Source organism: Castor canadensis, chromosome 16, assembly GCF_047511655.1.
Source record: "Castor canadensis chromosome 16, mCasCan1.hap1v2, whole genome shotgun sequence".
Classification (NCBI taxonomy): Eukaryota; Metazoa; Chordata; class Mammalia; order Rodentia; family Castoridae; genus Castor; species Castor canadensis.
The window spans coordinates 15,062,808-15,077,384 of record NC_133401.1 but is presented as its reverse complement, the minus strand read 5'-3'; the positions used below and the strand labels follow the sequence as shown (position 1 = coordinate 15,077,384).

The window sequence follows — 14,577 nt, the reverse complement described above, 5'->3', positions numbered from 1 at the left end:
CACTTGGACCACATCCCCCAGTCTTTTTTTTTTTTTTTTTTTGTGGTACTGGGGTTTGAACTCAGGGCCTACACCTTTTTTGTGATGGGTTTTTTCGAGGTAGGGTCTCAGGAACTATTTGCCTGGGCTGGCTTTGAACCTCAATCTTCCTGATCTCTGCCTTCTGAGTAGCTAGGATTACAGACATGAACCACAGGCATCTGACAGTCATTTTGTTTTTAATTTTATTTGGGGGATAGGGTCTCATTCACTTTGCTCGGGCTAGACTCAAACTTAAGATCCTCCTGCCTAGGACTGTCCAGTAGCTGGGATTACAGGTATGCACTTCCCTCTGCATGAATTTGACTCCTCTAGATGTCTCATGTAAGTGAAATCATATAGTCTTTGTCCTTTTGTGACTGGTTAAGCCACTAAGTTTTCAGCTGATTGTTACTTAACAATAACTAAGACAAGTGTGGTGTCAGAGTTGAAACTCATACCTTCTCTTGCACCAAGTCTGTCTTATCTGGTCAGGAAAAGTTGAGGTCCCAAGCATGAGGGAACAAAGAGAGGTCTGGCTGAGCATCTGGCCCTATTTCTGTCCTCATGGACACTCACCCAGGATGCCTGCTGTCTGAAGGCAGTAGCTTCTGTCCTCCGGGCAGGACAGAGGGTCACAATGGTAGAGGTCTGAGCAGGTGAAGCAAGTGTAGGTCTTTGCATTGGTGGAGGTCACAGTTGTGTGGGAACCTGGGGAAAGAGAAAGGCAACTAGTGAGTGTGTATACATGTGTGCAGAAGTTTCTGGGCATATCAGAACATGCCCAGAAAAAGTCCTTTTGTGTGTGCTGTCTGCTCTGGCCTGTGTGTGCTGGGCTATTTCTGTGTGCACATCCTGTGTGAGCCTGTGCCAAACAGGTTTCTGGACCCGTTAGTGGGAGGGTGGGGCTTTTGCACGTGTACTGCTGTGGGGCCCTGCATATGTGCTTATGGAGATAAGTAAATGTATGTGTTTACATGTATGGTTTGGTTTAGGCTGGTTTGTGTCAGTCTGTGTTTCTCTGTCTGGGTGTGTGCTTGTGGTGCTCAGAAGTATTGGCGTACAGCTATGAACGTTTACGGATGTCAGTAATGTATAGCTTATACTTTTGTGTGTTTGTACCTGTCTTTCCCAATCCCTGAGTATAGATCTGAAAACTCCCTTCCTTTTCTCCCCTGTGGTGCTGGGGGTGGAATCCAGGGCTTTGCACATGTGAGGCAAGCTCTACCACTCAGCTCCATCCTCAGCCCTTCTGAGCATGGATCTGAGAACCCCATGTCCACACATGTCCACACCTTCCTGCATGTCTGTATCCATACATGCAAAATTCCCATGCCCCCTGCCCTTTTGATGCAGCTGGGGTTTGAACACAAGGCTTCACACTTACAAAAGCAGGCTCACTGAAGGTGAACCACACCTTCAGTTCATTTTGCTCTGGTTATTTTGAAGATGGGGGGTCTCATGAATTATTTGCCAGGGCTGGCCTCAAATCATGATCCTCCTGATCTCAGCCTCCCAAGTAGCTAAGATTATAGGTGGGGGCCACCAGCATCCAGCTGACCTTGGCAATCTCACTTTGCCCTTTCCCTTTCCGTATTGTACATTTCAAGCCCCAAGTCTGCCTTTCTTTTCTTCACTGTCATAATTTAATCTACTGCTTAATTTTCAAAAGTGCTACTGTGTCAGATAGGAATTTGAGGAAGGTGAGACTGTTCCTGCTTTACCTGAAGATTCAGCAAACAGATCCTTTTCTATACCACACAACCGTGGTGGCTGCAAGGTTTCTAACAAGGGCACCTGTCCAGGTGTGGCCTTTCTCACCTCTACACCATCTGTGCTTCTACTCAGTTGAATTGCTTACTAGCCTTGCTCCCAGGAAATGCCCTTTCAAGTAACACTGCTCTTTTCAGGAAGACAAATATTACTGTAAATGTTCCTTAGTGAGGCAAAAGAAGACTATTGGCAAATCTGCCTTGTTTCACAAGCAAGGAAGTGAAGAAAAGAAAGAAAAAGACCTTCAGATTTGTTCCTTAACCTGTCTGCATCTCTAATTCTACTTAGGTGGCAGGATGTGAGAAGTCCAGTCACCTCTGTAGATGGAGAGTGAAAATGTGTGTGGACTTGTGCCCTTGGGTTTTCTGCTTCTGAATATACCAGGCACTGTGTGTGTGACACGGGTAATTGTACTTCCTGGGAGCATCATGGTGGGGGACAAGGTACCCTGGGAACACATAGTGTGGGAAGAGCATATGGCAGAGAGCAAGGTCTCAGGAAAGCACGGTAAAAAGCACCTGGCTGTGTGGGAGAAACCAGGTAGCTGCATTCAGGCTTGGCGATCAGATGAAATCCAGTCTCCTCTGGGCCCAGAGTGTCATTCACTTGCAGGTGGCGTATGTCAGGTGTAGCGCAGCCCATCAGGATTTGGGGACCCCCTGCAGAAATGGGAAGGCTCTAGGGAGACACTCAAAATCCAAGTCTCCTACCTTCAAGTCTTTCTCTGAATGTCCCATCTCTTGGTCACCTCTTAGTAACTCTGTACATCTCATTTTTCAAATCTACCTTGCCATTTTTTTTTTTGCAACTCTTATTGCAAAACACTGCTCATTTTGTGATTCTAACTTTATTCCTCAACTATATTGCACATGGGATGTTCTGTAGCTGATAATTACAAGAGCTGAGCCCCTCACTTGCCTAGATCTGTGGTTTGCTGTTTCGGCTATCTCTCATGGTGCTTTGTTTCCTTGTGCGTTTCACAAGCTCGGATTGTGAACTCATTTTTTATCTGTGGGAATCCTGGGAGCTTTTTCCTCAGACTGCTGGCTTTTGCTGCTACAGAGAGTCAAGTGGTGCTACGAACCTGAGATTTTTTTTTTTTTTAAAGCCTCCTTCCAAGGCCCCATCCCCAGTTTTTGTGGGATTCCAAAAAACTTCCCAACCATTTGTCTGGCCTAAGAACACACATGCAGATGAACCTCAATATTTACCTGTGAGGGAGGAGCCTTACTTCTACTCCATGTCCCATTAAGAGTGACACACACAGTCTGGTTGCCGGTGCAGTTCATGACTGAAAAGGAGTCACATGGGGCCAATGTATTCCCAGAACAGTAGTGACACTTCACAGTGTTGGAATCTGCTTCTGTGAGAAAGTTGATGTAGTCAGGAGATGGGGACCCTCCCCAGGCTCCCTTCCACCACCAGCCCTCTGTTCTGTGCCCTACCTCTCTCACTGCCTCCACCTCTACCCCAGAACAATTCAGATCACTTTCCTCCAACATGGAACCAGCCTGCTCTCTGCCTCATTTCAGTCCCTTGTTGGGGAGTAACAAGCAGAGTGACCCCACACTGTTCATCTGTCCTAAAGAAAGCTTCAGGCTGGATCCTAAAGGCTCTTTTCTTCATTCCACAAGCACTTATTGAGCATTGACTGTGTACCAGGCACTCTTCTAAACCCTGGAGACACAGCAATGACCACACCAGATGAAAGCTTTCCCTTCGAGACCTTGAACTCCAAAAGTAATTAAAAAATAATTCTGTGATTTCATATTTAACCTGCTGTGGTATTCTGTGAAAATATAGAACTCTGCCTTCCAGATACCCCTACAAAATGTATTTCACACCCATCCTCCAGGTGGGAAGACTGAAGTTCTCCTTCCTGCCTTAATCATCCAGACTGAAAGCCGCAGACCAGGAGCTCCAGGCCAAATCCCCAAAAAACTCCCTAAACCCAGTGTGTGACTGCCAGGTCCCTTGCTGACAAACCTCGTTGTGACACACTGCCACAGTTGTCACAGCATGTTGTGTTGAGCCAGGCACTGGAGAGGGGGCCTTCTTGGCATTGCCCAGGGGCCACGCATGAGCCACTTTCCAGGACAGTCCCATTCTCTGGGGATAGGGGTGCAGAAAGGGAGATTAGAGTACCAATTTCCCAGTCCTTCCTGGGTCTCTGCCCCTTGTTAGTGGTCCCCAGAGGTAGGGCCACACTCTCCAGCCATCCGGAGCTGAACTGTGAGGCCAAATGTGCCCACAGTACTGGTATGTCCCCAGTACCTCCTCCATGCCTCCCCCACCACCAACCCTGTCCATTGCCTTTGTCCACTCTCTCCGCCTGCTCTGTTCTATCCGGTGTCCCCAGTACCTCCTCCATGCCTCCCCCACCACCAACCCTGTCCATTGCCTTTGTCCACTCTCTCCGCCTGCTCTGTCCTATCCGGTGTCCCACCCAGCAGCATCTGGCTAAACAAACAGGAGTCCTGGGCAGAAGGACAAGTGATCTCCATGCAATTGTTCAGCAAAGAGCAGTTGGGACATGTCCTGGAGGTCCCTGTGGGGAGAGAGAGGAGATCAGACCTGTGCTTTGAGGAGAGAGCAGAAAGAAAAGATCAGACCTGTGCTTTGAGGAGAGAGCAGAAAGAAAAGACCCACATGCATGCACACACAGGGTTGAAGACCAGGACTGTTGGGAAGTGATGAGGAGGGGAACAGCAGTCAGGTGACCCAGCATCAAAGGCCCAAGGGTGACAGCCACAGTGTCCGAGTTGCTGCTGCTGGCAGTTCCACCTGGAGTGTCATGGGACACTCTCCAGTCAACCCTCACTGGCAAACCCAGAACCGAGGGGACTGAGGTGGAATCAGCCTTGCTGGAGGGATTCTTGTCTTCCTAGTTAGCCTTCTTGACCTTCAAGAAGCACCCTCCCCCCTCAGAGTCTCGGAAGAAACCTGAGGCTGAGTGTTGTAGCTCACATCTGCAATCCCAGCTTCTTGGGAGGTTGACATTGAGAGGATCGTAGTTGGAGACTAGCCCCGAAAAAAGTGCCTGAGACCCCATATCAACCAATAGCTGGGCTTGGTGGCACACACCTGTCATCCCACCTACATGGGAAATGTAAATAGGAGGATCCTGATCTAGGATGACCTGGACAAAATATGAGACCCTATCCCAAAAATAACTAAAGGAGAAAAGGACTGGGAGCCAGGCGCCAATGCCTATAATCCTAGCTACTCAGGAGGCAGAGATCAGGAGGATTGTAGTTCAAAGCCAGCCCAGGCAAATAGTTTGAGACCCTATCTTGAAAAACCCCATCACAAAAAAAGGCTGGGAGCCGGGTGCTGGTGGCTCATTCCTGTAATCCTAGCTACAAAAAAGGGCTTGGAGGAGTGGCTCAAGGTGTAAGCCCTGAGTTAAAAAAAAAAAAGGACTGGAGGGAGTGGTTCAAGTGGTAGAGTTCCTGCCTAGCAAGTGCAAAGCCCTGAATTCAAACCTCAGTACCGCCAAAGAGGAAGGGAGAGAGAGGGAGAGGGAGCAGGAGAGAGAGACAGAGACAGAGATTATTCTTCTGTGGGCTGGAGGAAGGCCAGTCTAAAAACTGCTGCTCTAGATGAGGAACCTGAGGCCAGAGTCACTTAGTGTCTCATTCAAGGTCACACAGTGAGGTCCAAGCTAGGATCCAGGCCACAGATTCCCAAGTCAAACTCAATCTGGAAGAATTAGCACCAAAGAGAAGACAGGCAAGCAAAGTGAAAGACCATAGAGAATTGCTCCTGGTTATCAGTGGGAGCTCACACTCAAAAAAGGTGGCCAGCAGCCTGGTGCTGTCCCAAGTTCTTCAAACATAGTCAAAAAATGCTCCCAGCAACACTCTGAAGCAAGGTCATTATCATCCTCATTTCTAAGATGGAGAAATTGAAGCACAGAGAGGTTAAGTGGCTTGCTCAAGGTCACACAGCTAAAAAGTAGCAAAGTCAGTATTTGAACCCAGGCAGCTTGCCTCCAGAACCATGGTTGTTTTTTTGTTTTGGACTTTAGTTTTGAGACAGAATCTCACTATGTAGCTCAAGCTGGAGCCCAGGCTGGTCTCAAATTCTTAATCCTCTTGCCTCACCCTCCTGAGTTCTGAGATTACAGATGTGTACCACCATGCCCAGCTTCCAGATCCATTTTCTTTCTCAACCCCTCTGCTGACCACATGTCCTGGTGAAAGGGTCTGGGGCTCAGACTCTGAAGCTGATTCCCACCACCTGTGTGACGCTGGACTGACCCGCTCCCTGTCTGAGAGACCACACTGCTTACCTGCTGGGGCAGCCAGTGACCCTAGGAGGGCAAGGGCGTGGAGGAGCCAGCACAGGATCCAGGCTGCAGAGAAGGAAGCAGGACACAAGTGCCCTGGCCTTTTATTCAAGGGCCTTGACCAAGTTGGCAGCTCCAGAAGACAGAGAGCAAACAACCAGTGAGGATATCAGCCCCACCTGCCCTCCCAGCCCCTGGGACACCTGATAAGAGGGAGGTGCATAGGGAACACCAAGATGGGGAAACTGAGGCATGCAGGAGCATCTGCGATTACCCAGAGAAGTCAAAGAAGGACACAAGCGTGTATTACTACTGTTGTTCTTGCTAGTCTGCCTAGGACTCCAGGTACCCACCAACTCACTGCCTCCACACCATAATACTGCAGGCTGGACAGCTCTAATCTGAAAATTCAAAATCCAATACTTTTTGAGTGCCAACATGACAGCACAGGTGGAAAATCCCACACCATGAACCTTTGTTTCATGAACAAATTTGTTCAAAACATCGTATAAAATCAGCCAGACATGGTGGTGTACATCTGTAATCTGAGCACTCAGGAAGCTTGAGGCAAGAGGACTATGAGTTCAAAACCAGCCTGGGCTCTATAGAGAGACCCTGTCTCAAACAAAACAAAATAACAAGCTGGGTGCTGGTGACTCATGCCTATAATCCCAGCTACTCAGGAGGCAGAGATCAGGAGGATCGAGGTTCAGATCCACCCTCCATCTCGAGAAAAAAAAAAAATCACAAAAAGTGCTGGTGGAGTGGCTCAAGATGAAGACCCTGAGTTCAAACCCCAGTACTACAAAAACAAAAAAATCAAAATAATAATAATTGTATAAAATAACTTTTATGTTGATAAAAGGAATAATCCATCAAGAAAATATAACAAGCCGGACATCAGTGGCTGAGACCTGTAATCCTAGCTACATGGGAGGCAGAAATCAGGAGGATCAAGGTTTGAAGCTACCCTGGGCAAGTGGTTTGTGAGAACTTATCTTGAAATTGCCTAACACAAAAAAGGGCTGGCAGAGTGACTCAAGTGGTAGAGCACCTGCCTAGCAAGTGTGAAGCCCTGAGTTCAATCCCCAGTACTAAAAAAAAAAAAAAAAAAAAGATATAAAAATTGTAAACATATATGCACCAAATGTCAGTGCACCCAATTTCATTAAACAAACACTACTGGACATAAAAGCACAGATTGACCCCAACACAATGATAGTGGGCGACTTCAATATCCCACTCTTAGCCAGGCACTGGTGGCTCACGCCTGTAATCCTAGATACTCAGGAGGCAGAGATCAGGAGGATCTCTGTTTGAGGCCAGGCAAGTAGTTCAGAAGACCTTATCTTGAAAAAACCCATCACAGAAAAGGGCTGGTGGAGTAGCTTAAGGGTCAAACCCCAGGACCACCACCAAAATAAACAAAACCAAAAAAAAAAACCCCACTCTTACCAACAGATGGCTATGCGTAGAAGGGGTACATAAAAAATAAATGAACTTTGTGTTTAGACTGGGGTCCTATGCCCAAGACATCTCATTATGTAAATGTCTCAGAATCCCCCAAAATCTGAAACACTTCTGGTCCCAAGCATCTCAAATAAGGAATACTTGACCTGGACAAGTCACTATCATTACCCAAGAATAGTAGTCAAAATATGTGGTCCTCAGTTAGTATAGGCCAGTGTATTGGTGGTGAGAGCTGTGCCCCATACCTAGGGTGGCATCCTGGTGATCTTCATGGAACCATTGATGTCCTCTCAGTTTCTGGAATATCTGGGCATCTGGGAGGACCCAGAAATGCCAAAGAGGGCTCTCAGGGTCTCCAGGCAGCAGATTTTGGGAATGGGAAGAGGGCTGGGGTTTAAACTTGAGGCCTCACACTTGCTAGACAGGCACTCTACCACTTGAACCAGAGCACCGATCCTTTTTGCTTTTAGTTTATTTTGCAGATATGATCTCACGCTTTTGCCCTGCCAGCTTCAGCCCTCGATTCTCCTACCTTCATTTCCCAAGTATCCAGGATTACAGATGCATGCCACCACGCCTGGGCCCCAGAAGATTTTTACCTACCGAACTTAGATGCATCTGAGCCAGTAGAGTTGAAACCAGCCCTGCTTCAGAAAGAAGAAAATGAGCCAGGCACTGGTGGCTCCACCTGTAATCCTAGCTTCTCAAGAAGCAGCGATCTGGAGATTCGTGGTTCATAGCCAACCCAGCAAGTAGTTCACAAGACCCTACCTCGAAAAACCCTTCACAAAATTAGGGCTGGTGGAGTGGCTCAAGGTGAAGGCCCTGAGTTCAAACCCCAGTACCTCAAAAAGAGAAAAGAAAGAAAGAAAAGAAAAAAATGGAGGCTCAGGCTCAGAGCAGTCCAGACCCTCGTCCACAGCCACAAAAGGAGGATGTTGGTACCATCAGGATTTGAGCCAGGCCTCCCTGGGTTGACCCGAAGGCTTCACCAGGAGGGAAGTGGCTTGCCCTCTGGAGATGAGGCCTGCATTAGCCCCTGTCCCCATCCCTGCTGGGCCATGTTGATTTTCACATCTGTCAGGTGGAAAGAAGGTAGATCGCAACCCCTCCATGAAGGGACAGTGCGTCTCTGTGGAGGTCACCTCTTCCTGATAAAGGGCTGTCGTGAGGGTTGCGCGAGCTTCCTTTGAGGTGTAACTCTGGGACTCTCTCTTCCCTACTGGGGCCTTGGTGTGCTCTTCTGCTAAGTGGGTACAGCACAGAGCCTGGGTTACAGTGAGTGCTCAGCACGTGTTGAGTGGGTTGGCAGCAGTGCTGCTCAGGCTTCAAGGAAACCAAGGCACAGTTAGAGACAGCTTGAGTCTGCATTTCAGTTCTGCCACTTCTGTGTCGGGCAAGATATTTTACTGTCTGAGTCTCACTTGTAAAATAGGCTAGCCTCTCTCCTCGGCTCAGAGGAAAGGTCCCAAGAAGAGAAAAGGCCAGTTCAAGGTCACCTGGCTTCTGGGGCTTCCAGATCACGTGTGGATCAGAGCTTTCGAAGGGGCCCCCTCTGAGTGGCAGCACAGGAGGCTGGGCTCTGGCTTTTCTTAGGGGACGTTGAGACAGGAGGAAAAGACTCAGACTCCTTGACTCGGGAAAGATAGGAAGGAGGCAGAGCGGGGCCTCCAGGAGAAGGAGGAGGCTGCTCCACATCTTTGCGACCAGAAGCCAATGTCCTCAAAGGTTATTGGGCCACCACTCAGGCTGGGTAAACAGCCCAGCACTGCACAAACAAGAGGCTTGTGGGCTAAAAAGTGAAGGACAGCCCTGTAGGGAAGGGACATTTCCCTGCCCTTAATTTGAAACCTGGAGGCAAGGGGACATCAGAAGAGTTATTTATTTGATGCGTGCATGAGCACATATGGGCGCCTGCTCCTGCTTTTATGCACAAAGCACAGTGTGTTCTACATACTCCTCTGGCCCCCATAGTTTTCCACTTGACAATGATGTAATCTGAGTTATGTAAAGTATTTCCTCTTTGGTTTTCTTGTTAATTTATTTATTATTTGGGGGGGTTTTGAGACAGGGTGGCCTTGAACTCACAGCCCTCTTGCATTAACCTCCCAAGTACTGGGATTACAGGCTGGTGCCACCATACCCAGCTTTGGTAAGTGGTTTTCTATATCAAAAGTTTTTTCTAGAGCCAGGCGTCGGTGGCTCAAGTCTGTAATCCTAGCTACTCAGGAGGCAGAGATCAGGAGGATCATGGTTCAAAGCCAGCCTGGGCAAATAGTTCAAAAAACCTATCATGAAAAAAACCCATCACAAGAAAGGGCTGGTGGAGTGGATCAAGGTGTAGGCCTTGAGTTCAAGCCCCAGCACTGCAAAAAAATAAATAATAAAGGGGTTTTCTAAGCTTGTGATTTTGCAAAATTTCCTTATGGACAGTTGTACCAATTTATACTTACCCTAGACAAGTTGCCAGTCCTCCCACAACCTCACCAACTCTGTGGGTCCTCAACTGCTGATTCTTGCTGATCTGAGAGGTGTCTGCACCAGGCACATGGTAGGACACAAAGTGAATTCCAGCCACGGAATGAGGGAGGCCCCTTTTCCTCCTCCTGGAACCTGAACTGGTCTTGTAACTTACTTTAGCTGCTAGAATACAGCAGAAATAAGGCTACATGACCCTTTCCACTGGGTGTGTGAGCCCAAGGACAGGTCTGCAGTATGGGAAAGCATGCACCTTCTATGGGGAGGTTCCCAGCCTCCCTGCCTCCCTGCTATCATGACTGAGACTCTTGACGTGTGAGCAAGATCACCTGTCTGAGTCAGTCTGGACAGCTATAACAAAATTCCATAAACTGGATGACTTACAAAGAATAGAAATTAGCTGGGTGTGGTGGCTCACACCTGTAATCTCAGCACTAGGGAGTTCCAGGCCAGCCTGGGATATACACCAAGACCTTGTCTCAAAAGAGTGAAAGAAAAAAGAGAGAGGAGAAAAAAAAAATAGAGCAAAACTTGATTTCTGTCAGTTCTGGAAGCTGAGTAGCTCAAATTTAGGGCTCATCAAATTCAGTGTCTGGTAAGGGCCTGCTTTCTTGTTCATTGAAGCTGTAGCCTCACCTAGTAAAAGGACCAGGCAGCCTCTTTCCTTCCTTCGTTCCTTCCTTCCTTCCTTCCTTCCTCCCTCCCTCCCTCCTTTCCTTCCTTCCTTCCTTCCTTTTTTTTTCTTTGTGGTACTGGGGATTAAAGCAGAGCCAAGCACTGTACGTCTTGAGCCACCACTCCCAGTCCTTTAGTTTAGTTTAGCTTAGTTTTTTTTTCTGATTGTGTCTCACTCATGCTTTTGCCTGGGGTCAGGAACCACCATTCTCCTGTGTCTGCCTCCGGGTAGCTGGGATTACAGTGTGTACTACCGTGCCTTGTCCTCTCTGGGGCCTTTTATAAGGGCCCTCATCCTACTTTATAAGGCTTTGCCCTCGTGACCTAATCATGTTCCCAAAAGCCCACTTCCTAATACCATCATCCTTGGTGGACAGAATTTCAGTGTGTGAATTTTGAAGAGAACACACGTATTCAGATGATGACAACATCGAAGTCAACGTGGACCTGGCCAAGGCATCCTAGATCAGAGTACCCGGATGATCCACTGAGCCATGAGATCTGATAAATTCTGTTGTTGTCTTCGGCACTGGGGTTTGAACCCAGGGCCTTGCTCATGCTAGGCGAGCACTCTGCCACTGAGCCACACCTCTAGCCCACAGAGTTATTAAGTTTAAGTTTGTGACAGCAGAGGTTAACTGATGTCAATGGTATTTTAGTATCATTTTTATAAGAGCCATTTGTGCACCTTTCCTGTCCTTTGCTAATATTTTATTGACTCATAAAAGCTGTGTTAGTTCCTGCAGTTGTCATAACAAAATATGTCAAAGTATATAGCCTCAAAGAACCAAAATTTATTATCTACAAGTCTGGATTCAAAAAGTCCCAATGTGTGGTGGTGCACACCTGTAATCCCAGCACTTGTGAGGCTGCGGCTGGAGGATTGCAAGTTTGAGGCCAGCCTGGACTACAAAGTGAGACTCTGCTTCAAAAAAAAAAAAAAAAGACTCCCCTTTGGACCTCAGTTTCTTTGCCTGGGAAATGGGAGAAAAGAGGTATTGGAATCAAGAGCTGTTCCCTCCCCAGGGAGGCCCTGAGGGGAGAGGGCTTCCCTGTCCGGGAGGATCTGAGGCCAGGTCAGTGTGACCATTAGCCTCCTGGCAGAAGGAGGCCATGGCTGTAGCCCTGCCACCTCCATCAACTCAGGACCCAGTCTCCAGACTAGAGACACAGAGGGACACAGAGGGGAGACAGTGGCCAGGCCAGAGGGTGGTCAGCTCATCAGGGGAGGTGGCAAGAGGCTAAGGGGACCCCAGACAGATGCAAGTGTTCCCATGAACACATGCACACACTCACACACAGCAACTCTGTCTACTTTTCTTTCTGAAGATCCTTGGACGGTGTTCTAATTCATACTCTCTCTCTCTCTCTCTCTCTCTCTCCTTGTCCTGTCTTTCTCACTGGCTCTCCTTCCCACCCTATCTCTCCCTCTCTGTACTTCCTCTTTCCTTCTCCTTGTCTGTTGTTGATCACTCTGTCTTTCCTGCTGTCTCTCTGTCCCTCTCTCCCTCTGTCCCTGTCTCTCCAGCTCTCTCACCCTCTCCATCTCTGCATAAAATCCAAAACCCTCCTCTCATCAGTCTGGGGGAGCCCCTGCAACCCTGGGCCTCACCCACAGCCCGGCAGGCGGGCAGGAGCTGGGTGAGGCCCACGTGAGTCACAAGGAGGAAAGAGGGAACATTCTTGTCACTTTTCTGCAGGTCCCTGGGCCCTGCGTGTCCCCTCCCTCAACACGTCACAGGAAACTTACAGGTGTGTCACCTGAAGCAGAGACAGTAGTCAGAGGGAGGGAGAGACCCACTCAGAAAGAGAGAGGGAGAGAGAGGCAGAGACAGATGGACAGACATGGAGAGAGACAGAGAGGAGAAGCATATAGAGTCAGAAAACAGATGCAGGACCACAGAGGAGATCCACAGACAGAGAAACAGAAGCAAAAAAAAAAAAGAATGAGAGAGAGAGAGAGAGAGTCAGTGACGACAGATGGACACAGAAGAGAGACAGAGATTTCAGGAAGTCAGAGTTCAAGGAATGATGAACCAACTGGAAGAAACTTCCTTCATGTTTAAATAAAAGAGGAAACTGTGTCCCAGACCTTTGAGGTCACAACAGGCAGTGGTTGCCCCAGTCCACGCAGCTCCACAGCCCCCCAAAACCTAGAATTTTTCTTTTCACTGACAGATGTCTCCCACCGACCCCAGACCCATTTTACAGATGGGAAAGTCGAGGAGCAGTGGAATGAAGCCATCTTCCTGGGGTCACCTAGGAGCAAGTGGCTGAGCTGTGTCAAAAACCTGCCTGCACCAGTCACACCCCAACTTTCTACTTCCCCGTGAGGAACCCTGTTTTCCGGGTGAGAAAGTGGAGTCTCAGAATGAAGGCTTGTATTGGCTCAGAGTGACCCACCCAGGGAGTGGTCCACTGCATCATCTGCATGACAATGGCTGACCTCAGATTCTATGACACATGTCCAGCTTCTCTGTCACTCCGGAAGAGGAAATAGGGCCAGAGTCCAGAGTTGGGGCAACTGCGATCATTGCAAGCTACCTTTTCACTGAGTCTGTACCATGCCCTGGGCCAGGGGCAAGAATCTTAAGTGTGTTCTTTTTATTTGAGACAAGGTCTCGCTGTGCAGCCCAGGCTGGCCACAAACTCAAACTCGCAATCCTCCTGCCTCAGCTTCCAGAGTGCTGGCATTACAGACATAGGCCACTACTCCAGAATGCCAACCCTGGAAGGAGACACTTGCCATCTCTGCTTTCTACATAAGGAAGTTGGGACACAGAAAGGCTGAGTAACCTACCAGAGGTCACACAGCCAGTGAATAGCTGGAATTTAAACCCTCATAGACTGGGCCAGACAGTCTTAACCACTTAGAAGAAAGGGCTTCTTTGGGACTTACCTTATATTAAAATTATTACCTTAAGGCTTCAGTGACTAATTAGAATCACAACAGTATAATATTAGCCAGGAGCTGGTCACTCATACCTGTAATCCTAGCTACTCAGGAGGCAGAGATCAGGATAGAGGTTTGAAAACAGCTGGGGCAAATAGTTCTCGTGACCCTATCTCAAAAATATCCAACACAAAACAGGGCTAGTGGAGTGGCTCAAGGTGTAAAATGCCTGCCTGGCAAGTGTGAGGCCAGAGTTCAAAGCCCAGTGCCACCAAAATATTTTTTTAAAGAGTATAACCATTATTGCCAAGGAAGCCACTGTTTTCTCATTGCCTTCTACCTCTCCCTCCGCCTCCCTCAGCCACATTGACCTCTCTGCTATTCCTAGGTGTCATTCAGGCACATTCTGCCCACACTCCCTCTCCTTAGGTTCCTAAGCACCTGCCAGACTTCCCTCACTGTTCAGACTGCCCCACTTAAACCAGCTCACAGCCGCTCAGCCCCTTTTGCTTATCACTGTCTGACTATGAAAGGTTAGATAACAATTATCAACTCTCCACTCTCAGCCCACAAGGGTGGCAGCTTTGCTTTGTTTCCTACTGTGTCCCCAGTTCCTGGGTCAGTCCCAGCACTAAGGAGATGCTTAGTAAGTGTTGAAGGAATTTATTAAACCCTCCATTTTGGCCAGTCACAATTCTAGGCATTTCCTCTGTCATTGACTACGTGTCTTAAGACCACGGACTCTTTTGTCTTTTGCATTTTTTTTTGAAGGGGTTTAAACTCAGGATCTTGCACTTGCTAGGCAGGCACTCTACCACTTGAGCTAGGCCCTCATTTTATTTCTACTTCTTACACCTTTCCAAACACACGGCAGTAGAGAGAGAATGACATAAGTCCTCGTGCCTGTAAATGTGATAAAAGTAATACAAATATTTGCCTCATTTATTTATTTATTTATTTAAGACTGGGTCTCCTTATG

The 14,577-nt window shown here is 48.1% G+C and overlaps 1 long non-coding RNA gene across 1 annotated transcript; it reads right to left on the bottom strand.

Moving 5' to 3' along the window:
- Nucleotides 1-514: 514 nt before the first annotated feature.
- Nucleotides 515-3,911, bottom strand: LOC141418211 (uncharacterized). Its single transcript, XR_012442889.1, has 4 exons — nt 3,778-3,911; nt 3,003-3,154; nt 2,310-2,450; nt 515-729 (listed from the first exon to the last, which is right to left on the bottom strand). It is a non-coding gene; the product is annotated as an uncharacterized lncRNA (long non-coding RNA).
- Between the last annotated feature and the right edge of the window lie 10,666 nt (nt 3,912-14,577).